The sequence below is a fragment of the Eutrema salsugineum genome, unplaced genomic scaffold, assembly GCF_000478725.1.
Source record: "Eutrema salsugineum unplaced genomic scaffold, Eutsalg1_0 scaffold_6, whole genome shotgun sequence".
In the NCBI taxonomy this organism is placed as follows: domain Eukaryota; kingdom Viridiplantae; phylum Streptophyta; class Magnoliopsida; order Brassicales; family Brassicaceae; genus Eutrema; species Eutrema salsugineum.
Window position 1 is genome coordinate 12,956,948 of NW_006256547.1, and position 23,073 is coordinate 12,980,020.

General features: G+C 44.8%; 3 non-coding genes across 3 annotated transcripts; 1 reads left to right on the plus strand and 2 right to left on the minus strand.

The window, feature by feature from the left end:
• Positions 1 to 7,737: 7,737 nt before the first annotated feature.
• On the plus strand, positions 7,738 to 7,844 carry LOC112083798. The gene has a single exon (XR_002897926.1). It is a non-coding gene; the product is annotated as a small nucleolar RNA R71 (small nucleolar RNA).
• Positions 7,845 to 12,230: 4,386 nt separating this feature from the next.
• Positions 12,231 to 12,337, minus strand: LOC112083793. The gene has a single exon (XR_002897921.1). It is a non-coding gene; the product is annotated as a small nucleolar RNA R71 (small nucleolar RNA).
• Positions 12,338 to 18,711: 6,374 nt separating this feature from the next.
• TRNAG-GCC lies at positions 18,712 to 18,783 on the minus strand. The gene has a single exon. It is a non-coding gene; the product is annotated as a tRNA-Gly (tRNA).
• Positions 18,784 to 23,073: the final 4,290 nt, after the last annotated feature.

The window sequence follows — 23,073 nt, forward strand, 5'->3', positions numbered from 1 at the left end:
TATGGAGCTAGTACTAGAGCAATTGGAGTCTCGAGTTGAAAGTTACTGCTTCCGGAAGACAATATGATCGATGCAAGACTAAATGAGTCGCGATACGCGCTAAGTATTTTCTCAGGCCTCGGCATCATTACCTCGACATTTCTCAAGCCAAGGCTCATATCTTGGGAGTATTTTTGGACTAGACCTCGTGCTGACGCCTCGGCACGTTGGGATCAAGGCATGCACACGTAAGAAATGAAGCTGCAAACGACTAAGTGTTGAACGTGCACCTCGGTGTAATGACCTCGGCGTGCATGCCGGACTCTGTTCTCCCGAACGCCTCGACTACATAGCCCCTCGGCATTTTATGCCGAGGTTCCTTGTCACAAACCCAGAATCAAGAACAAGACGGCTCAAGAACACACACGTGAGGATGGATCAAAGACTAGGGTTCATGCATGTTCTTGACGTGTTCTTCACGAGATCTTCATTCGGATCCTGACTCACGTGCACTCCTCGATACAAAGACCTCGGTTTCACTCTCCGACACACCGTGGCACTCACCCATCAACCCAAGAAGGCGGCTCAGTACCCGGTTTGTTCCGGGCTGACCCGCGACACTTTCCTTTTGCTATAAATACATTTTAGGACCAAAAACCTAATCATCTTATCTCTTATCTGTTTTTAGCTTTAAGAACTTGCCTCTTTTGTGAAACTTGATTAATCTAATCCAATATCTCGTTTTTGCATCAGAATCTTGTTCTTTCTTTATTTCTTTTATCATCCAGCATCAAACTCCTTATCATGACAAGCTACACGTCTTGCAAAGGACTTAGTGAGCTCGCTATGATCAGTGTGTTATCGTTTAAGCGGCTTTAGTTAGGTAGATTAGGGTGCTTTCAAGATAGATTAATGGGTTTAGGTGTCTAGTCTTGCATGTTTCATTCTTTAACCGACGAGATCTCTAGGCTGGATCCAAGCACATCACTTGAGGTTCAGATCTGAGACATATCTTGCATCAAAAGTGTTTGTAGAAATGTCTGAACCACTCGGTTAAGGGTTTAAGAGTCTTTCATCGCGAGAGTGATAGTTTGTTCTCTTAAATGACATTTTTGAACTGAATCTTAATGCTGACTGATTCGTGCTTCTCAAAAGGGATTTTGGTATGAAAGAGGATCAGTTTAGATGTTTAATACTTTCATGAGAAGATTAACATGCCTTGTCCTTTTTGGCGCTGGATCACACTTTCCTTGCTTTGTAGTATTCTTTGCACCTTGACCTTTGTTTCTTGGCTTTGAAGGTCCTGAGACCAAACCTTTGCCTTTTGATGCAGGGCCCTTCTTCTTGGCCAAAGAGTTGGTTCTTTCAGTCATCTGCCAAGAGATTCTCAAAAATATTGTTAGTACAAGGATGAACCTCACAAAAGTCTCAAAATTTTGAAAAAAATTGTTGCAACAATTTTCAAAATTCAAGAACAGGTAATTACAAACAAAGTGCTCTGTTTTCCAAGACTATCTAGCACCCTAGCATTTATAAAAATAATCCCAAGGTCTAAAACAACCTATCAAAATCGATTCCACACTTTAAAGTTCAAAAAAAATCACCATTGAAGAACATGGAAAGAGATGAGTTTCAACAGGGCGAAATACCTTGGGATTAAGATGCAACAAGTTCGAAATGCAATCAGGATGATGTTAACAACTCAAAAACGAGCTCAGAGCACTTTGAATCAACAATTTTGGTGGAGAAATGAGAGAGATATGGTGAAAACAATGGAGAGAAAAGTGAGAGATAGTTGCAAACTCGGGTTTGTAGTGAGGAAGAGAGAGTGTGGGGTAGGGTCAAGCCTCTGGACTGGTGGTCAATAGATCTATTTTGACCAGTCAAGGCTTTGACCCATCCTTTTCTCATTGACCGGCCTCCTTTCTCTCTTTCGTGCGTCCGGGAACTGTCGGGATCGAGCTGTGTGACCGTCTCGGTGTAGAACCGGAAGAAATTTCGTGCGGCCTGGTCATCCTCTGCTCTGACCCGCACAACCATCCCGCAGCTTTTGTTACTTAGGCATTCTGGCCGTTCTCTTCATGCTGCGGCCTGGTCATCCTCTGCTCTGACCCGCACAACCATCCCGCAGCTTTTGTTACTTAGGCATTCTGGCCGTTCTCTTCATGCTGCGGCCTGGTTATCCTCTGCTCTGACCCGCGCAACCATCTCGGAGTAAATTCCGAGTCTTTCTGCGGCCTGGCCATCTTTCTTCTGACCCGCGCTCCTATCCCGCAGCTTTTGGGACTTAGGCATTTTGGGTTTCCCTTCTTTCTGTGCGGCCTGGCCATCGTTCTTCTGAGCCGCATAACCATCCCGCAGTAAATTCCGAACGATCGTGCGACTTAGACTCCTTGGGTTTCAGGCCGCAGCACCAGGTCGCACGGTTTAACACTTAGAACCCTCGGCCTTCTTCTTTTTGGTGCGGCTCAGCGTCTACGCTCCTAGGTCGCACGCCCAGGCCGGAGTAAATTCCGAACCTTGCTGCGGCCTGGGCTCTTCTCTTCTGACCCGCACTCCTAGGCCGCAGCTTTTGGGACTTAAACGTTTTTCTGGCCTTAAACACTTCTCTCAGCTCTCTCACATGCTTCTTTCCATTCATCACTGAGCTATGTCCTCCAAAGATCACTTAGTACCTGAGACCAACTCACAAAACCCATCAGAAAGTTCTAAAACATAAAAGAAAAGAGAAGAAATCAGAAGAACTATGTACAAAGATAAGCTTGGGGTGTCTCCCAAGAGCACTTTGTTTAAAGTCTCTAAGTTTGACTTTGAGAACCTGGTTAACAGGCTGGTGGATCAAGAAGAGGAACTGATGTAGCTTCCTCTTTCCCTTGTGAAACTAAGTAATGCTTGACTCTCTGTCCATTCACCACAAATTCCTGACCATTTTTTCCTTCCAAGACAATGGCACCATAAGGCCTCACTTCAAGAACTTTGAAAGGTCCAGACCACCTAGACTTAAGCTTTCCTGGAAACAACTTAAGTCTGGAGTTGAAAAGCAAGACCAAATCACCACACTTGAACTCTCTCTTTAAAATCTTTTGGTCATGCAGGACTTTGGTCTTCTCCTTATAGATCTTTGAGCTTTCAAAAGCCTCAAGCCTAATCTCCTCAAGCTCATGGAGTTGCATGATTCTTTTCTCCTGAGCTGTTTTGATATCAAAGTTTAGAAACTTCACAGCCCACATAGCTTTGTACTCCAACTCCACAGGAAGGTGGCAGCTCTTCCCATATAGCAGACTGAATGGTGATGTTCCAATTGGAGTTTTAAAGGCAGTCCTGTAAGCCCATAATGCATCATCCAGCCTTTTGCTCCAATCTTTTCTGGTTGAGCTGACAGTCCTTTCCAGAATGGCCTTGATTTGTCTATTAGATACCTCCACTTGGCCACTAGTTTGGGGGTGATATGGAGTAGCTATCTTGTGTTTAACTCCATGCTTTCTCAATAAACCTTCCAGAGTCTTGTTCAAAAAGTGGGATCCTCCATCAGAAATGACAACCCTTGGAACTCCAAACCTTGGAAATATGATGCTCTTAAACAGCTTGACTACAACCTTGGAGTCATTGGTAGGGGAAGCAATGGCCTCAACCCATTTGGACACATAGTCCACAGCAACAAGTATGTATTGATTTCCAAAGGATGAAATAAAAGGTCCCATAAAGTCAATCCCCCAACAATCAAAGATCTCCACTTCTAGAATGGGGTTCTGAGGCATCTCACTTCTTTTAGATATATTTCCATGCCTCTGACAGGCATCACAAGCTGAAACCACCAATTGGGCATCTTTGAACATTGTAGGCCACCAGAACCCACTTTGAAGAACCTTTGCTACAGTTTTGAATGCCCCCATGTGACCTCCAAAAGCAGAACCATGACATTCCTGCAACACAGGTTGCATCTCCTCTTCAGCAAGACATCTTCTGTATAACTGATCCTTGTTCAGAACATAGAGGTAGGGCTCATCCCAATAGTATCTCTGGACATCTCTGAAGAATTTTTTTCTCTTGTAAGCATCCAATTCAGGGGGCTCCACCCCACATGCAAGATAGTTCACTATATCTGCAAACCAAGGCATCCTCCTTTCTTGAATGCTCTTTACTTCCTCAAACTCCAAGTATGAATGGAGCACCATCAGAGACTCTTCAGGCAAAGCATCATCTATGGGGACTTTTTCTTCAATCCTCAGCCTTGAGAGATGGTCTGCAGCACCATTCTCAATCCCCTTTTTATCAAGCACCTCCATATCAAACTCTTGGAGCAATAGAACCCATCTCAACAGCCTTGGTTTGGCATCTTTCTTGGTCATCAAGTACCTGAGGGCTGCATGATCAGTATACACAATGACCTTTGATCCCACCAGGTAGCTTCTGAACTTATCAAAGGCAAAAACTATTGCCAGCATTTCCTTTTCAGTTGTAGCATACTTCTCTTGGGCAGAGTCAAGTGTTCTACTGGCATAGTAGATCACATGCAACTTCTTGTCTTTCTTTTGTCCAAGTACTGCTCCAACAGCAAAGTCAGAAGCATCTGTCATGACCTCAAAAGGTAGGGACCAGTCTGGTGCCTGAACTATTGGTGCACTAACCAATGCCTCCTTGATCAACTTAAAGGCTTCTTCACATTCAACATCAAAGATGAAATCCACCTCCTTGCACAACAGTCTTGTTAAGGGCCTGGCAATCCTTGAGAAGTCCTTTATGAATCTTCTATAAAACCCTGCATGACCCAGGAAGCTCCTTATCCCTTTAACTGAAGTGGGGGTTTGCAGATTCACCATAACCTCCACCTTTGCCTTATCAACCTCAATGCCCTTTTCAGAGATCTTGTGCCCAAGAACTATCCCTTCTTGCACCATGAAATGACACTTCTCCCAGTTCAGCACCAAGCTGTGTTGCTCACATCTCTCCAACACCTGTGTCAAATTAGAGAGACAATCCGAGAAGGAGGAGCCATAGACACTAAAGTCATCCATGAACACCTCAACTTTCTCTTCAATAATGTCAGAGAAAATGTGCATCATACACCTTTGAAAAGTAGCCGGTGCATTACATAAACCGAAAGGCATTCTCCTATAAGCATAAGTGCCATAAGGGCATGTGAATGTTGTTTTCTCTTGATCTCTTGGATCTATGGGAATTTGGAAAAATCCAGAGTACCCATCGAGAAAACAAAAATAAGGATGATTAGCTAACCTTTCAAGCATTTGATCAATGAATGGTAAAGGAAAATGATCTTTTCTAGAAGCAGAATTCAATTTCCTATAGTCAATGCACATGCGGTGGCCAGTTATGGTTCTTTGAGCTATGAGTTCATCCTTATCGTTTTTCACCACTGTGATCCCACCTTTCTTGGGCACAACATGAACAGGAGATACCCATCTTGAGTCAGAGATTGGGTAAATTATTCCTGCCTCAAGAAGCTTTAGTATCTCCTTCTTAACCACTTCCCTAAGGTTGGGGTTAAGTCTACGTTGGTGCTCAATAGAGGACATAGATTGGTCCTCTAGGTGGATCCTATGGGTGCAGATGTCAGGAGAGATCCCTCTAATATCAGCCAAAGAATACCCTATGGCTCTCCTGAACTTTCTTATTTCATTCAGCAATGCACTCTCTTGGTCCTCTAATAGGCTATCATTGATGATGACAGGATATGTGGAGTTTAGTCCTAAGAAAGCATACCTGAGCCCTGTTGGTAGAGGTTTGAGCTCAACAGAGGGTGCATCAGCCTCATTCCAGTCCTGGTCCAAGCTGCTTTGGCTGGTGACTGATTCTTGGATTGCAAAAACCTCAGTGCCATTCTGTTCCAGCTCCACAAACCTTGTTTCAGGACCCAGCTCTCTTGCATTGTCCAGATACAGCTTATACCCTTCACTTGCTTCAGCCAAGAGCCCATTGTCTCCTTGTTCTTGAGTCAGAGTAGCTTGAAGAGGATCCTCTGTGTTCAGCTCCTCAAGCAACTCATCAGCCAACTGATCCATTGTCTCTACATAGAAACATTGACCTTCAATGGTGGGCTTCTTCATCATCTCATTCACATCAAACTTGAGCTTTTCAGACCCAAGTTGAAGCTCTATTATCCCACCTCTCACATCAATAATAGCTCCTGCAGTGGCTAAGAATGGTCTGCCCAAGATAAGAGGATCTACTGGCTCTTCATCCATCTCCAGCACAACAAAATCTGTTGGAACCTCAAAACCACCTATCTTGACAGGTAGATCTTCCAACATACCAACAGGCAATCTAACTGATCTATCTGCAAGGATAAGAGAAATCTTTGAAGGTTTGAAAACTCTAAAGCCCAGCTTCTGTGCTATGGAGAATGGCATCAAGCTGACTGATGCTCCTAAATCACAAAGACATCCAGAGAATAGAAGAGGTCCAATGGCGCAGGGGAGTGTGAAGCTCCCTGGATCAGTTAACTTCCTTGGAATGGACTTCCTCTGAATGATAGCACTGCATTCATGACTTAGTACTACCATGCCTTGAAGCTCTTTTGTCTTGTTCAGAATAGCATCCTTCAAAAACTTCCCCATCTTTGGCATCATTAAGAATGCATCAATGAGAGGCATTGTGAGTGGTGTCTCTTTGAGTGCCTTCTCAAATACAGCTCTTGCCTTGTCCACTAGTTGCTTCTTAAATCTCCCTGGAAATGGGAGCTTGGGTTGGTATGGAGGTGGTGGCACATACTTCTTCTCTGGTTCTGGTTCCTTTGCTACCTCTTTACCCTTTTCTGACCTTGGTTTCTCAGCAACTTGATCATCCTTTAAGGCTGCCTCCCCCTCAGGTTGATCATTGTCCTCAATGATCACATTGTTGTTCTCAATACCAGGTAACTCCTTGCCACTCCTCAGTGTTATGGCCTTGGCATATTCCTTGGGGTTGGGTTCTGGTTTTCCAGGTAGGTGACCTTGGTTCCTTGAGCTTGATGCCTGGTTTTGCTTCAGTTCCTTGATTTCCTGCTGCATAGTCTGTTGACCCTGAAGTAGTTGTTGCAGAATACCAACCATATCTGTACCCATCTGTGGCTGCTGTTGAACCATTGGTGGCTGAAACTGTTGTTGAACCGGCGCCTGCTGTTGGAACTGTGGTGGACCAAACCCTGGTGGTGCCTTTGGCTGCTGTGAAGTGTAACCAGTGCCCTGAAATGGTTGCTGGTGCTGACCAAAACTCTGATTCTGACCAAATTGATTCTTGGGTTGGAATGACCCTTGAAAGTTGTGCTTGGGAACAAAGTTCTTTGGAGCTGGAGAATTGGGATAGACCTGGTCTTGTGGGTTAGCTACATTGGTGTTCCTGTAAGAGAGGTTTGGATTGGCATTACCATACTGATATCTTTGGAACCTCTGATTCCCAATGTAGTTGAGCTCCTCTTGGGTAAGACCTTCTTCACTTATGTTCTCAAAAATTTGAGAAGGTTCCTCATACTCTCCAACAAAATGCATTGGCTTCTGAGTGGTGAATTTCAGCTTGTCCAATTCACTCCTCAACTCCTTAACTTCTCTGGTGAGCCTCTGTTCTGAGCTTGAACCTTCATACCTATTTGATCTGTCATAGTCTTCACCATAAGTATCATTGCTCAATGCTAAGTTCTCCACTAGCTCTAAAGCAGCATGTATCTCTTTACCCAGAAAGTTCCCATTTGAAGCAGTATCCAGCTGGTTTCTAATCTTGGGAAGAGCTCCCCTATACAGTGTGCTGAGAAGAGAAGCCTCACTAAACCCATGGTGTGGGCATTGGTTTGTGTAGCTCCTGAATCTCTCATATGCTTCACCAAAACTTTCATTGCTGTGCTGAGTGAAGCTAGAGATTTGGTTTCTCAGTTTTGCAGTTCTTGAGGTGGAGAAGAACTTAGATAAGAAGGCTTGCTTGCATTGCTCCCAGGTTTGAATGGAGCCTCTTGGAAGATTCTTCTCCCATTGATGAGCTTTGTCACCAAGACTGAATGGGAATAGTCTTAGCTTAAAGCTGTCTTCTGAAACTCCATTAATCTTGGTCAGATCACACACCTTATCAAACTGGTCCAAGTGTTCCAAGGGATCTTCCATTGCTAACCCATGGAACTTTGAGTTCTGGACCATATTCAGCAGTGATGCTTTCACTTCAAAGTTGTTGTTCTGCACAGGTGGTGCCTGAATACCAGCTCCATACTGATGAGCATTGGCCCTGTCATTCTCGCCAACATATATTTGGGGTTGCTCATATCTTCTTTGTTGTGGTTGGAAAGGGTGGGGTTGGTGGTGCACCTGGTGTCTTTGTTGAACATTGGCCTGATGCCTCTGTTGATGAGCCTGAGCTTGTCCCTGGTGGACATAGGCTTGTTGGTGGTGCACCTGTTCCTGCTGAACATTGCCTTGGTGAAACCCCTGACCAATTCCAATACCAGCTCCCTGACCTTGAGCCTGTTGCTCCTGAACTGGTTGTTCTATATCTACCCCGTGATCTCCTTGGTCGGCCATCTCAGTCTGATCAAGTTGTCTACCACGTCTGTCTCTTCTCCTCCTTGGTACCAGAAGGTTGATGTTGTCGTTTAGAGGAAAAGGAGGACCGCAGCTTCTTGATCTAGACCTGGTGTTCATATACCTGAAATCACAAACAGAAATTGAAAGGAATCAGTAAAAACAAGAAAGTAAGCACTTGATCTCAAGAACAGATCAGAGCTTAATGCTAATCAAACCACAATTTGGCAACGGCGCCAATTGATAGATAGGACTTTTAAGGGTCTCAGGGCTATCAATCCCCTTGTCAATGTAGTACAAAGAGGTTTATCAATCCAGATGTGGTGTTAGACACTAAGCTATATGATCAAGTTCTTAATTCAAGCAAACAAGAATAGGTTTTGATTAATCTAGAGACAACTATAAACATAAACAGGTTTAAAGACAAATGACAATGACAAATGATGTGAATATGATATGATGGAGGCATGAGATTCTAGACATGATAGTTGGTTAGGGTGCCTTGGTGTTAAACTGGAAATGCTAATGACAATGATGAGACATGATTCAAATGATTAAGAACTCTAATCTAGGTTAATCCTCTCATGAAGGTATTAACCCCTATACTAATCCATTTTCAAACCAAATTCCCATTTGTGAAACATGAATCAATATGCATTAACAAACAGCTCTTAATGATCATTCAAGCATTTAACAAATCATTCCCATGATGAAAAATTACTTAAACCTCTAACACAACTCTTTCAGGAATTTCATCAAACACTTTTGGTGCATGAAATTCCCAGAATCTAGATCTCAAGTGATTATCAAGGATTTAGCATAGAGAACAGCTGTTTAGAGAGATGAATCAATGAATCTAGCCCTAAGCACTCCTAATCTAACACTTTAGCACCCTAACCTACACATCTAGAACCTCATTAAGGTGACTACTCACTAATCATACTAATCTCTCTTAAACTTTTGCAAGTTGAGTAGATTAGCATGATTAATGATGAGAAATGGAGATGGAGATGATAGATTCAAAAGAAAACAGCTTTAAACACCCAGATCTCCTTAAACTCTCTTGATTAAACACTCAAATAAAGATATTTCTCTTCTTAATGGAGTCTTTTCACCAAAAAGGCAAGAGACAAAGGGAATAAAACTTAGTTCTCCCCCAAAAAACCCTAAAAAGTATTTATACCTTCTTAAAAACGAACCGGGTCAGCCCGGAACAAACCGGGTCCTGACCCGGCTTTAATGGATAAAGTGGGAAAAGCTGCGGGTCGGTTCAGTATGTCCCAGGCCGCACACCTAAGTCGCAGTAGATGAAGACTTGTCTTGTGAGGCTTGAATCACCTTGTCGGAGCCGCACGCCTATCTAGGAGTGAATTGCGAGTGTTTCTGCGGCATGGTCTCCTTCCTCTCCAACTCGCAGGGCTGAGCCGGTTTCTGGGGGATGTAGAAACTGTGCGGGTTGGTCTCTATTGCACTTAGGTCGCAGGCTCAAGTCGGAGTGAATTCCGAGTGATTGTGCGGCATAGATCCAGGCGCGGATGACTCGCATGCCTAAGTCGCACGATTGTGGACTTAGCATTTCTCTTGCTCGGGAGCTCCAGACCTCTTCCAGTGATAGTTTACCCGCACATTTCAACTCGCAGCATCAGCATTCAGGTGTTCATCTTCAGGCCTGCGGGTTAACCAAGTCGCAAGACCATCTCGCAGCATCCAGAGCAGCTTAGATCACTTCGCATTCCGGAGAGTGTAACTCCTGTGATACTTGTCCGAATTGAATGATTTCGGTTGCAGAAGACAGAGGACTCATTTATCTCCAACTTTTGTGAAGGAAGTTTCAGTGCTTGGGAGGTGGAAGGCTTCCTGGAGGGCACATCTTTGCAGTGCATGTATACGACCAGAGAGAGGCGTCTAGACATGTGTCCATTCCGGAGGCCGTATCTTCCTGCTCATAGATCCGAATTGAATGCTCTTGGACGTTCTGGAAAGAAAACTCAAATGTCTCTGATTCTCATGAAGGACCCGGAAGCTGAATCGGCCTGGAAGTGCACCGTCCTTCGCATCCTTCAGAACTGATCTGCTCGGTCCGGAATACCTGCGAGACAGGGGTTTCTTCCGACGAGCTTATCTCTCTGCTCACGCGTCCGAATTCTACGATTCCAATTGCTATGAGACCGTGCTTCAATGCTCTCCAACTTCTATGAAGGACCCGCCATCTGAATCGGACCGGAAGGCTCCCCGGACAGGTGATTTCTGAGACTCGTTCGCACCCGGAGATTTTGGCCGATATACTTAATTCGCGGTACGTGAAAATGGCCGGTAAAGCTTCCCGCGGTACATGAAAATGGCCGGTAAAACCTTCCTGGCCAGCGAGAATGGCCGATAACCTCCATAGACTCAAGTTTTCCACTTTTTCAAGCTCTGCTCACCATTCCACCTCCTGGATTCATCTTTTCAGCTCCATAATCACCTGATAGACACTCAAAACATGCAAAGACTCATTGGGACCTAATGCATCTCCTAAGTTCTAAAACAAACCCTAGGGACCTAAAATACATGAAATAAAACATGATTTGGAATGATTTATGCAACCTAAATGATGCAAATTATGAACATATCAGAGGTCGCGTATGTATTGCTCTTCTCTACGTCTGGTGGCTTGAGAAGTGTTGTAAAAACCTCCCTCGTAGTAGAGATTTCGATTTATAGGGTCCATTACTTCGGGAACTGAAACAAAGAGAACCGAATCTCATCTTCTGTCTCATTTACATGTTTATTTACTCGTTAAATAGCTTAGTTAAAACCCTCATCATTCCATCTTGACTTAAGATTGCAAATAGCATAGATTAGTGTCTCCACTACAAGGTTGGTTTGATAACCCCTTGTACTACAAGGACATGGGTATTGATAACCTCTTTAAAGAGTGAAAACTTTTAGTTATCAATTGGCGCCGTTGCCAACTTGTGGGAGCATTAGTCTTTTATTCGTTCTTAAGATCAAGACTTTACTTTCTTTTGTTTTACTAACTCTTTTGCAAGTTCTTGTTTTGATTTCAGGTGCATGAAAACCAGGTCTCGTAGCACAGAACCGCCTTTACCGTACGACAATAACATCAACAGGATTGAGAGGCGAGCTCGCGAGAGAGAAAGGCACTTTGAAAGACTTGGAATGGCAGAACAGCAAAGGATCGAGCAACAGGCTCAGGAAGCCGAGCACCAGGCTCAGGCTAATCAGGCACAGGCAGGAAGAAATGAACAACAAGCCTATGTAAACCAACAACAGGCTCAAAGAAACGAGAGGCTTGCTCAGCAAAACCAACAACAAGCGAATAGAAACGAGCAACAAGCCCATCATGTTCATCCGCCACCGCCACAAGCTCAGAGACAACCTCCTCCGGTCTTTGTTGGAGAAAATGACCGAGCTAATGCGCACCAATATAGAGCCGGGATTCAAGCTCCACCAGTCCAAAATAACAATTTTGAGGTTAAAGCTTCCCTGCTCAATATGGTGCAGAACTCAAAGTTTCACGGTCTAGCCGGAGAGGATCCTCTTGAGCATCTAGATCAATTTGATCGAGTTTGCGACTTAACCAAGATTAATGGCGTCTCGGAAGATAGCTTCAAGCTACGTTTGTTTCCATTCAGCCTCAGTGATAAAGCTCACCAGTGGGAAAAGAGCCTCACGAGGGGTTCCATACAAACATGGGAGCAGTGTAAACTGGCGTTCTTATCAAAGTTCTTTTCCACATCACGCACGGCTAAGCTCAGGAATCAGATCTCAAGTTTCACGCAACACAACAACGAGAGCTTTAGTGAGGCTTGGGAACGGTTTAGGAGCTATACTAACCAATGCCCACACCACGGCTTCTCAGAGGCATTCCTCTTGAGTACTTTATACCGAGGTGCACTCCCCAATATCAGAAACCAACTCGGTACAGCCTCAAATGGAAACTTTCTTGGGAAAGAGATCAATGCGGCAATGGAACGAGTCGAGAACCTAGCCATGTCTAATGACACGTATGGAGAGGATTTTGATAGAGCAAACCGTACAGAGGGATCTAGTGATGAACAGCGTATGAAGAAGGATATAAGAGAGCTTCAGAGCAAGCTTGACAAAGTTTTAATGGCGACTCAAAAGCCAATACACTTTGTAGGCGAGTTTGATGAGCAAGGGCCAAGTTTTGACAATGTTAATGAAGATGGTCTAACTCAAGAGGAGCTGAACTACATAGGGAATCAGCAGAGATATCAGCGGTTTAACAACTACAGCACTAACCCAAACCTCTCATACAGAAACCCAAATGTAGCTAACCCTCAAGACCAAGTGTACCCTGCTCAACAACAACAACAAAGCTATGCTCAAAAAGCTCCTTTTCAGAATACCTTCCAGCCCAAGCAACAGTTCAGTGGGAAACAGCAAGGCTACACTCAGCAGAATCAAGCGGCTCAGGGTAACAAATTCACCAGCCAACCGCAGCAACACAAGTTTCCACCAGGGTTCAATCCACTGCCGATGGGTAATCAGCAACAGATTCAGGGAACGGGTCAGAATCAGATGGGAACCGATGTCTGTGGGATTTTACAGCAACTGTTACAAGGTCAGCAGAGAGTGGAGAGCCAGCACACAACAATGCAGCAAGATATCAGAGAGCTTAAGCAAAACCAAGCCTCTACATCATCAAGAGGCCCGGCTTTACCAGGTAAGCCGGAGCCAAACCCCAAGGAGTATGTGAACGCTATCACATTGAGGAGTGGTAAAAAATTACAAGCTCCAATGCCTAAGACAAAGCTCATTGAGGCCAATGAGCAATTAGAGGGGGAGGCAGCCTCAGATGATGCGTGTAAAGAAGCGGTTTTTGAGAAGGAACCGGTCAAAGACAAAGGGAAAGAGGTGGAAAAGACAACTGAGCTTGAAAAGCCCTATGTTCCACCACCACCTTACCAACCCAAGATACCATTTCCAGGGCGTTTCAAAAAGAAAATCCTAGATAAAGCCAAGGCAGTCTTTGAGAAACACTTGGAGAACACGCAACTTACCTTACCCATCATAGATGCTTTCTTAACTATACCTCAGCTTGGAAAGTTTCTAAAGGACGCGATCCTCAACAAGACAAAGGAGCTCCAGGGTATGGTAATACTGAGCCATGAGTGCAGTGCTATAATACAAAGAAGATCTATACCAAGAAAGCTATCCGATCCGGGCAGCTTTACTTTAGCGTGTGCTTTAGGTCACTTGAAGTTCTCAAATTGCTTATGTGACCTAGGAGCTTCGGTGAGCCTAATGCCTTACACGGTGGCCAAGAGATTGGGATACAAAAGCTACAAGCCGGCCAAGATCTCTCTTGTATTAGCTGATAGAACGGTTCGCTTACCGGTGGGTTTGCTTGAGGATTTACCTTTAAGGATCGGTGAGATAGAAATCCCCACGGACTTCATAGTTCTTGAGATGGACGAGGAACCATTAGACCCTATCATCTTGGGCCGACCGTTCTTGGCGACGACAGGAGCTATAATCGATGTGAGAGGAGGTATGATTGAACTACACATCGGTTCCGAGACTATGAAGTTCAACGTGAAGGAAATGATGAAGAAACCGACCATTGGAGGTCAGGTTTTCTATGTGGAAGTTATGGAGGAGCTAGCTGATGAGCTCCTAGAAGAGTTAAACGCAGAAGACCCGTTACAAGTGGTCTTGACACGGGAACAAAGCGAGCACGGGTTCTTGAACGAGGAAAGCGAGGTGTACAAGCGTCTTTTGGACCAACCGAAGGAACTTGGAGCTGATGCGAGGTTTCTAGAGCTCAAGAAGAGTGGCCTCGATATTTTAGACAATGAGGGATCCAAGGGTATAGAGGAGACACCTCGGGATATAATGGCTGTGACAACTTGTGCCGAGGCCGATGGTGAACCGCGCGAGAACAAAGAAAAGGCCGAGGAATCTGTTCCAGGTCAATGCAGCTTTGATGCCGATTGGAATGAGGCTGACGCACCCCCTGTTGAGCTAAAGCCTCTACCAACAGGGCTCAGGTATGCGTTCTTGGGTCTAAACACCACTTTTCCTGTGATAATAAATGATAGCTTGCTTGAACATGAAGAACGTGCATTGCTTAACGAAATAAGAAAATTCAGGAGAGCCATAGGGTATTCCTTGGCTGACATTAGAGGGATCTCTCCTGATATATGCACCCACAGGATCCACCTAGAGGACCAAGCCATGTCCTCTATTGAGCACCAACGTCGCCTTAACCCGAACCTTAAAGAGGTGGTTAAGAAGGAGATACTAAAGCTCCTTGAGGCAGGGATAATATATCCAATCTCTGACTCTCGGTGGGTATCTACTGTACATGTTGTGCCCAAGAAAGGTGGGATCACAGTGGTGAAAAACGATAAGGATGAACTCATAGCCCAAAGAACTATAACCGGCCATCGCATGTGCATTGACTATAGGAAATTGAATTCTGCATCAAGAAAAGATCATTTTCCTTTACCATTCATTGATCAAATGCTTGAACGGCTAGCTAATCATCCTTATTTTTGTTTTCTCGATGGATACTCGGGGTTCTTTCAAATACCCATAGACCCCCGAGATCAAGAGAAAACGACATTCACTTGCCCTTATGGCACTTATGCTTATAGGAGAATGCCCTTCGGTTTGTGTAATGCACCGGCCGCTTTTCAAAGATGTATGATGCAAATTTTCTCTGATCTAATTGAAGAGAAAGTTTATGGATGATTTCTCCATATACGGCTCCTCTTTCTCCGAATGTCTTGCTAATCGATCTCAGGTTCTAAAGCGATGCGAGGAGCATAGGCTTGTCTTAAACTGGGAGAAGTGTCATTTCATGGTCCAAGAAGGCATTGTCTTGGGACACAAGGTATCAGAGAAGGGTATTGAGGTGGACAAGGCTAAGATCGAGGTGATGGTGAACCTACAAGCTCCGAATTCTGTAAAAGGAATAAGAAGTTTCCTTGGGCACGCAGGGTTATATAGGCGGTTCATTAAAGATTTCTCCAAGATAGCCAGACCCTTAACTAGGCTATTGTGCAAAGAGGTGGAGTTTATCTTTGACGAAGAGTGTGAGGAAGCGTTTAAGAGAATCAAGGAGGCTTTGATCAGTGCACCGATTGTACAAGCTCCCGATTGGTCTTTACCATTCGAAGTGATGACTGATGCATCTGACTATGCCGTGGGAGCTGTCTTGGGGCAGAAGAAAGATAAGAAACTCCATGTGATCTACTATGCAAGCCGCACCTTGGACTCGGCTCAAGAAAAGTATGCCACCACCGAGAAGGAAATGCTTGCCATTGTGTTTGCATTTGACAAATTCAGGAGTTATCTAGTGGGATCAAAGGTCACAGTTTACACAGATCACGCGGCTTTGAGGTATCTGATGTCTAAGAAGGACGCTAAACCGAGGCTGTTGAGATGGGTCTTATTACTCCAAGAATTTGACATGGAGATTCTTGATAAGAAGGGTATTGAAAACGGAGCCGCAGACCATCTCTCAAGGCTGAGGATTGAAAAACGGGTCCCCATTGATGATGCTTTACCCGAAGAACATCTCATGTTAGTCCGGTCTTACTTAGAGGTGGAGGAAGCCAATACGATCAAGGAAAGAAGCCTTCCATGGTTCGCAGATCTTGTGAACTACTTGTCGTGCGGTTTAGAGCCACCGGATCTTGATACTTATCAGAGAAAGAAGTTCTTTAGAGATGTGATGAGATATCACTGGGATGAGCCGTATCTTTACGTGCTTAACAAGGACCATCTCTATAGGCGAGGTTTGGCCGAAGAAGAGATCCATCCGGTGCTACAAGAATGCCACGGTTCATCGTATGGTGGTCACCTAGGTGCATTCAAGACGGTTGCCAAGGTTTCACAAAGCGGTTTCTGGTGGCCGACTATGTTCAAGGACGCTCAAGATGTAGTATCGAGGTGTGAGGCTTGTCAAAGGCACGGTAACATATCCAAGAGGAATGAGATGCCCCAAAACCCAATCTTTGAAGTAGAGGTCTTCGACTGTTGGGGCATTGACTTCATGGGTCCCTTTGTAAGCTAGTATGGGAATCAGTATATCCTTGTCACGGTGGACTATGTGAGTAAATGGGTTGAAGCGGTCGCATCTCCGACCAATGATTCAAAAGTGGTGGTAAAACTCTTCAAGAGTATCATTTTCCCACGGTTTGGAGTCCCAAGGGTAGTTATCAGTTATGGGGGAAGCCATTTCATCAACAAGACTCTTGAGAGTCTTTTTAAGAAGCACGGGGTGAAGCACAAGGTGGCCAGCCCGTATCATCCGCAAACCAGTGGCCAAGTGGAGGTCTCTAACCGTCAGATAAAGGCCATTTTGGAAAGAACCGTGAGCTCATCTAGGAAGGATTGGAGCAAGAAACTTGATGATGCTTTGTGGGCTTACAGAACCGCGTACAAGACCCCCATTGGAACCTCGCCGTTTAACTTGCTCTATGGGAAAAGCTGCCAATTACCGGTTGAGTTGGAATACAAAGCCTTGTGGGCAGTAAAACTTCTGAACTTTGACATCAAGACCGCACAAGAGAAGAGGGTTTTACAGCTTCATGAACTAGAGGAGATCTGTTTGGATGCTTTTGAGAGCTCTAAAATCTATAAGGAAAGGACCAAGGCGCTCCATGACAAGAAGATACACAAGAGAGAGTTCAAAGAAGGGGACCAAGTTCTGTTGTTTAACTCGAGACTTAAGCTGTTCCCTGGGAAGCTAAGGTCTAGGTGGTCCGGTCCGTTCACAATTCTTGAAGTAAGGTCTTATGGAACCGTCGTGTTAGAAGGAAAAGATGGACAAGGGTTTGTGGTAAACGGTCAGAGGGTAAAACATTACTTGGCATCAGAAACAAGAGAGGGAGCTACCTCAGTTCCTCTCCTTGAACCGGAATCAGCCTGAAAAGGTATAAAAAGTCAAACTTAGAGACGTTAAACAAAGTGCTCTTGGGAGACACCCCAAGCTTATCCTTGTACATATTTTGTTTTTCATCTTCTTTTTCTTTTTAGTTGAAGCTTTTTGAAGGGTTTGTTAAGTGTTTCAGGAGTTAGACAGTGAGCCTTAAGATAAAAGCTTGAAAAAGACACGGCCTGACGATTTAAGTCGGGGAGTATTCATAGCCTCGGTATCGACCCTCGGTATATTCATACCGCGGTCACCTTTTACCGAGTGAAAGCTTGAGAACCTCAGCTAAATTGCTCGACTTAATTTCATCATGGCCGTGTCTGAGAAGTGCTATGGTGAAATGACTAAGTGTGGGGGAGGCTCACGGTGTAAACACCTTGGTATAATCATACCGAGAACCGATGTTCACTTAAAACGGTCAAATACCTCGATCCGAGGCCGCGACCAGTTTACACCAAGGCCAGCCCGTTTAAGCCCCCAAGCACCAAGTGTTCTTTGTTAAAACAAGTGACCTCGGCATGATACCCTCGAGGTGGAGCGTGCCGAGGTGCCCAGTTTCAAGAACGATCAAAAACAAGAACACTTGGAACACTTAGATCGAAGAAGAGGCTTTGCGCGGTCTAAGGAAAAGACATGAAGGCCACGGAGATTTACTCGTTAGCATGAGCTCAAACCACTCGGTCTGGTGCCCTCGGGGTGGAACAAGCCGAGGCCGCTCATGTTAACACAAGAAAAATTGGTTTAGACCGTACGGCCCACGTCATTCCCATACCGCGTTCAATTGGAGGCTTTGCGCGGCATTTTGAATTTAAACGCCCGGTCAAGATGGTTTTTGGCGCCGTCAACGGCTGGAGTTAGAGCAGAGGGGGGGACCAGTCCCACAACAGTCCAAACGCCAGCTGGAAAGCGCGCTTATGGAACCAACCAGCAAAAAGCATTAAGGCTGCGAAGACCAATGCGCCAATTGCGGTACAATAAAGTTGTAAATGGGGTCCTGAAGCACAAGGAGATTTTACTCGTTGGTGTCAATTAGGTGGTCTGTGGGCTTCTGGCGAAGCAAGCAAGACGAGGGAGCGGAGCTTCGTAGACAAGGCTCGTTACGTACTTGACTGACGAGCTGTCTACTAAACGAGCGTTAGAGCGAGCGAGTTAAGCCTCTAAAGTTTGATAGCTCTTCCCCCTCCCTCACCTTACTCTTCAATTTCCGCTTAAGCTTCCCCGGTTTGGGGGATTAATTGATTGGATACCCGAGAAATTTCGCAAGGCATACCGAAAGGATACCAATGAAGCCGACCATTAATGACTAGTTCGAACACCAGGAGCGGAAGGAGGGACTTGAACCCTCAACCTTAGCCTTGGCAAGGCTATGCTCTACCATTAAGCTATTTCCGCCAGCTACGGTAGTGGCGAAGCACTACTGAGCAATTCACATATTACTTGATACGGACGACTTCCGTTTTTCCGCCGGACCACGCTCTTGACCTCCGATCGAGCTACGAGCACGAGTAGGTAGGCGGCTAGGGGGGGGGCTGGGCTGGGAAGGAAGGTTTTTTTCCCTCTTTTTGCTTCGCGCCAGATGAGATGATGATTAGTGGGTAAGGTCCAGTGTGTGCTCTTGATCATAATCACTAAAGAGGCGGGCTGGCTGGGCTGCCTTTTCAATCAATCTCCGGCCGCTCAGCGCCGCTATTGGAGTTGTAAGGAGTGAAGGTCTCGAGTCGAGCTGGGGCCTCATTTAATTCTCGTAACGTGCACCACAAGACCAGACAAGTGACTCCCTCGCCTCGCAGCTAGGCATCTGTCATATCAATGATCCAATTTAAAAGGGAAATTCACAAAACGCAGAGTTTGCCTTCTTCACTCTTTTCTCCGCATTTCGCGAACACAACTCTCTCATTTCTCATTCATTTCACGTGATTCCAAGCGCTCTAGACTCGTTAGTGTGTTGTATATTCTGCATAAACATCTCACTAAGCTTGAATCTTGGATTCCCAAAGGTATTTGCATCTTAAAGAACTCATCTTTTTCCTTCATTCTTTGCGAGCTTAAATGTTTGTAAAATGTGGAATCGATTCTTTTTGAACATATTGGCCTTTGGGAACAATTTTAAAAACTCCATCAGGATAGACGACACATGAAAAACAGGTCTTTGCACTGAAAATCGTTTGTTCTTGAGTTTTTAAAATTCTTGAGAAAAATGCGCTTGGAATCGGCTTAAATGGTGAACTGAGTTATTGAGCTGAACTATCTAGGTATCTTGACTCTCACCGGTTGTTCTAGCTTGTAGTTAATCTCTTTGATGTTTGAAAAAGCTATAAGACCAGTCTTGTTAGAGAAAAAGCTCAGTTCTTGCCATCTTGAGATACATGTGCTTATCGATATACTTGATTCTAACGGTTTCTTTGAGAATCTCTCTTGCAGATGACCGGCGACCGAACCGTTCCTGTTCATGAGACGAACAAAGACAAGGACCAAAGGAGGGGTACGAAAGGAAAAGCCGTTGCCTTGGCACGTAGTGGTGGAACAAGCAAGAAACCCTCAACAAGACCCGATGGTGAGCCAGCCGCTAAACGAGCAAGGAACGCCGATCTCACTCCGGCATCGGCTCTTGAATCAAGAAGGAATGGGAAGCAGGCAGCAGTTGGATCCGATGAGGATGAGCTGAGAGCCCTGGTGCCTCATGAAGCCAACTGTGGCAAGAAAGCCAAGAAGGAACCGAAGCCCGAGCCCGAGGAAGAACATTTCCCAACTACTGAGGAGTACTTGGACCACTTTAACTCTATAAGAGTGGCTCAAGGTCGGTTCCCTGATGTGGAGTTGTTGAGGAAGCTTGAGATACTCGATGATGTTACCCTCATCTTTCAAAACATGGGCCTGGCCGAGTTCTTTATGATGAGTGATGTTGCTTATGAGGGGATCACACAACAGTTTCTTGCCACTTTGGAGGTTGTCATCTACCCCAAGAGAGATCCCAAGCGTTTACATGGCAAAGGGTTCGGCCACATTGAGTTTGATATGGAAAGCGTGCACTACAAGGTCAGTTTCAAGGAGCTTGATGAGATATTTGGGTTTGAAAGAAACGGAAGCTCGCTTGACAAGTTTGTGTACCCAAAAGAAGAGTTAGCTGCCTTGTGGGAAACAATCGCTTTTGGACCTTACTTGGGAGGCAAGAGCAAGACGAGTTGCATCAGAAACCCTGCAATCAGATACACCAACCGAGTTCTAGCCTCTACATTTTTCTCGACCTATAACCCTGGTGCTAATCATACGGCCGAGCTTGAACTGTTGGGACTTGGACTGAAGCCGCTCATCACCCAAATGAAGAACAAGAAGGAGTTCCAAGGGCCAATGCATGTACCCTCTTTAGGCGCGTTCTTTGCAATTCAAATGCTTACTTACAGGCACAATGTGTGGTGTGACCGAAAGAAGAAAGGAGCAAGGAGGCTTCAGAACGGTTGGATTGTCACCAAGATTTTGAGAGCTCAAGGGTTCATATTCCCTGACTCACCATCAAGGCCGAATCTCATTGATGAGCAATACTTAAGTAAAAGTGGTTTCTTTGGAGGCAAGTCCGGAGATAGATGGGTTTACAACTTCACACTGATGCACAGAGACAGGACACAGGTTCTACTGCCTAACCGAGGCCTCACCATGCTTGATAAACAGTGTAACGTCTCCTTCTATGTCCTCAAGGATCAGTTGTACAACCCATCTCTCGACCCACCAATGCGCAAGTGCACCAAGGCCGCACCTAGCTAGCCTCAGAACGAGAATGGCCCGGCTGGATGTGAGAATGAGGAACAAAGTCACGCTGAGAGAAGGACTGGAGCAGGCCGATATCATTTTGACCCATACGTGTGGGGTGAACCTGAATACCACACCAAGAAGCTGTACTCGTGAGTGAACACCCTCCAAAAGTGGTGTAAGTGGCAAGACAAGACCATTCACGCGTTGGTGGAGTGTGTAAGACACCTGAAAAAGAAAGTCAAGCAACTCACCAGACCATCTTCTCCGGATAAGAACTCGGCGACCTCAACCGCACCAGTTACACAAGAAGAGGTTGGAGAGAGCTCAAACGCGAGGAACCCGAAATTTCCACCAGGCAAAGAGGACTGGATCGATCCTGCCTCGGCATTCTTACCGGAACCCTCGGAAAGCAGCCCAACACGTCAATCCACGCCCTCCTGCTCAACGTCAAATCCCTCGTACTACTTGGGATCAGACCTCTCAGACTGAGGTATCGACTTCAAACTCTTGTAAATATGCATCTTGTATATACTATCTTGCATTCGTTTAGTTTGCCCTTTTACTTCTCTCACACGCTTCTATAACACACGGGACTGTGTTATTTAAGTGTGGGGGAGGAGCTTTGTGTTTTCTGATCGTGTTTTCTTTGTTCTTATTTGACTTTTGCATTCTTGAGTCTCATTTAGCTTAGTATATATGATAAAATCGCATCATTCTAGTTGCATCTTGCATTCTAAGATCGAGTTTACATCATGTAGGATTGCATCAGTGCAAGGAGCAATGATAGATTTTTTCCTAGAGAGTAAATCACTTGAGAACTTGAACGAAATATGCTTGTGAAACTCATTCTGTGCTTGTAAAGCTTGAAACGATTTGAATCTGAGAAGCAAGTTTGAATTACACTCAACTCTAGCTAAGTGATAACCCTGAACTTAAATTGTAAATATCTTTTGATGCATTGCTTGAATAGGCTTGTGGATACCGATATACATACTTGAGCTAGAATCGTTGTTTTTACCACCCTCCTTCCTTAGCTCAAGTAGCTGAATCCGCATCATGGATCAGTTCCCTCACCTTGAACCCATCTTTCTTTTGAGCCAATGTTTGTGTGTGAATTGTAAGGCCACCTTGGACTGAACTTAGCAGAAAGTGTTAGGTTTAGAGCGACAAAGGCATGTCTCATTGAGTGCTATGTTCCAACATCAAGGAACTGAGAGTATTGGCGAGGAATAAGTATGGGGGAAAAGACTTGTTGGTGAGTGGAAAAAGGTGAGTTGAGTGGAAAAGAGAAAGTGGAAATAGCTAGGGGTATGAAAGAAAAAACGAATTTGAGTCTTGGATTTGAAAAGATAAGCTCTGATGTTTTTAAAAGAAAAATTTAGTCTCTGAAATGAAAAGAAGTCAAAAGGGCTTAAGCGTTTTAAAATGAAAAGAAATGAGGCTGTACGCTGTGAAAGGAAAGAGCTGTTTGAATAAGTGAACTCCAAGACTCGAGGATGAAAGCAGAAAGTGAACCCCCTAGTGAAAAGAAAACGATTGATAAGAGTGAGGATCTTGAGAGGGTGAGCAAGTGAGAAAACTTTGAGTGGAGTGTGGGGTGTGATGAGTCTTGCCCTTATATGCATCGGTTGCTTTTTACCTTTAGCATTCTGCCAAAGTTTGGTCGTTCATAGAGAGATCCCTTTGTTGCATTACACCCGCTTGAATATTGATGAGATCATTTTTATCTCATGACCTTACCCTAGCCAAGCCAGTCTATTTGAACATTTGCATCACTTGATTCACCAGTTACGAACTTAACGAATGTGAAAGACTTGAATGTAGAGATTCCGTGCTTTAGTTGAAAAATATCTGAGTATGGCTTTGCATTGCATATTTGAGCATGAATCCGAGTTCTAATTGTGATCATTTCTCTCTAAAAAGGAAATATGAGCT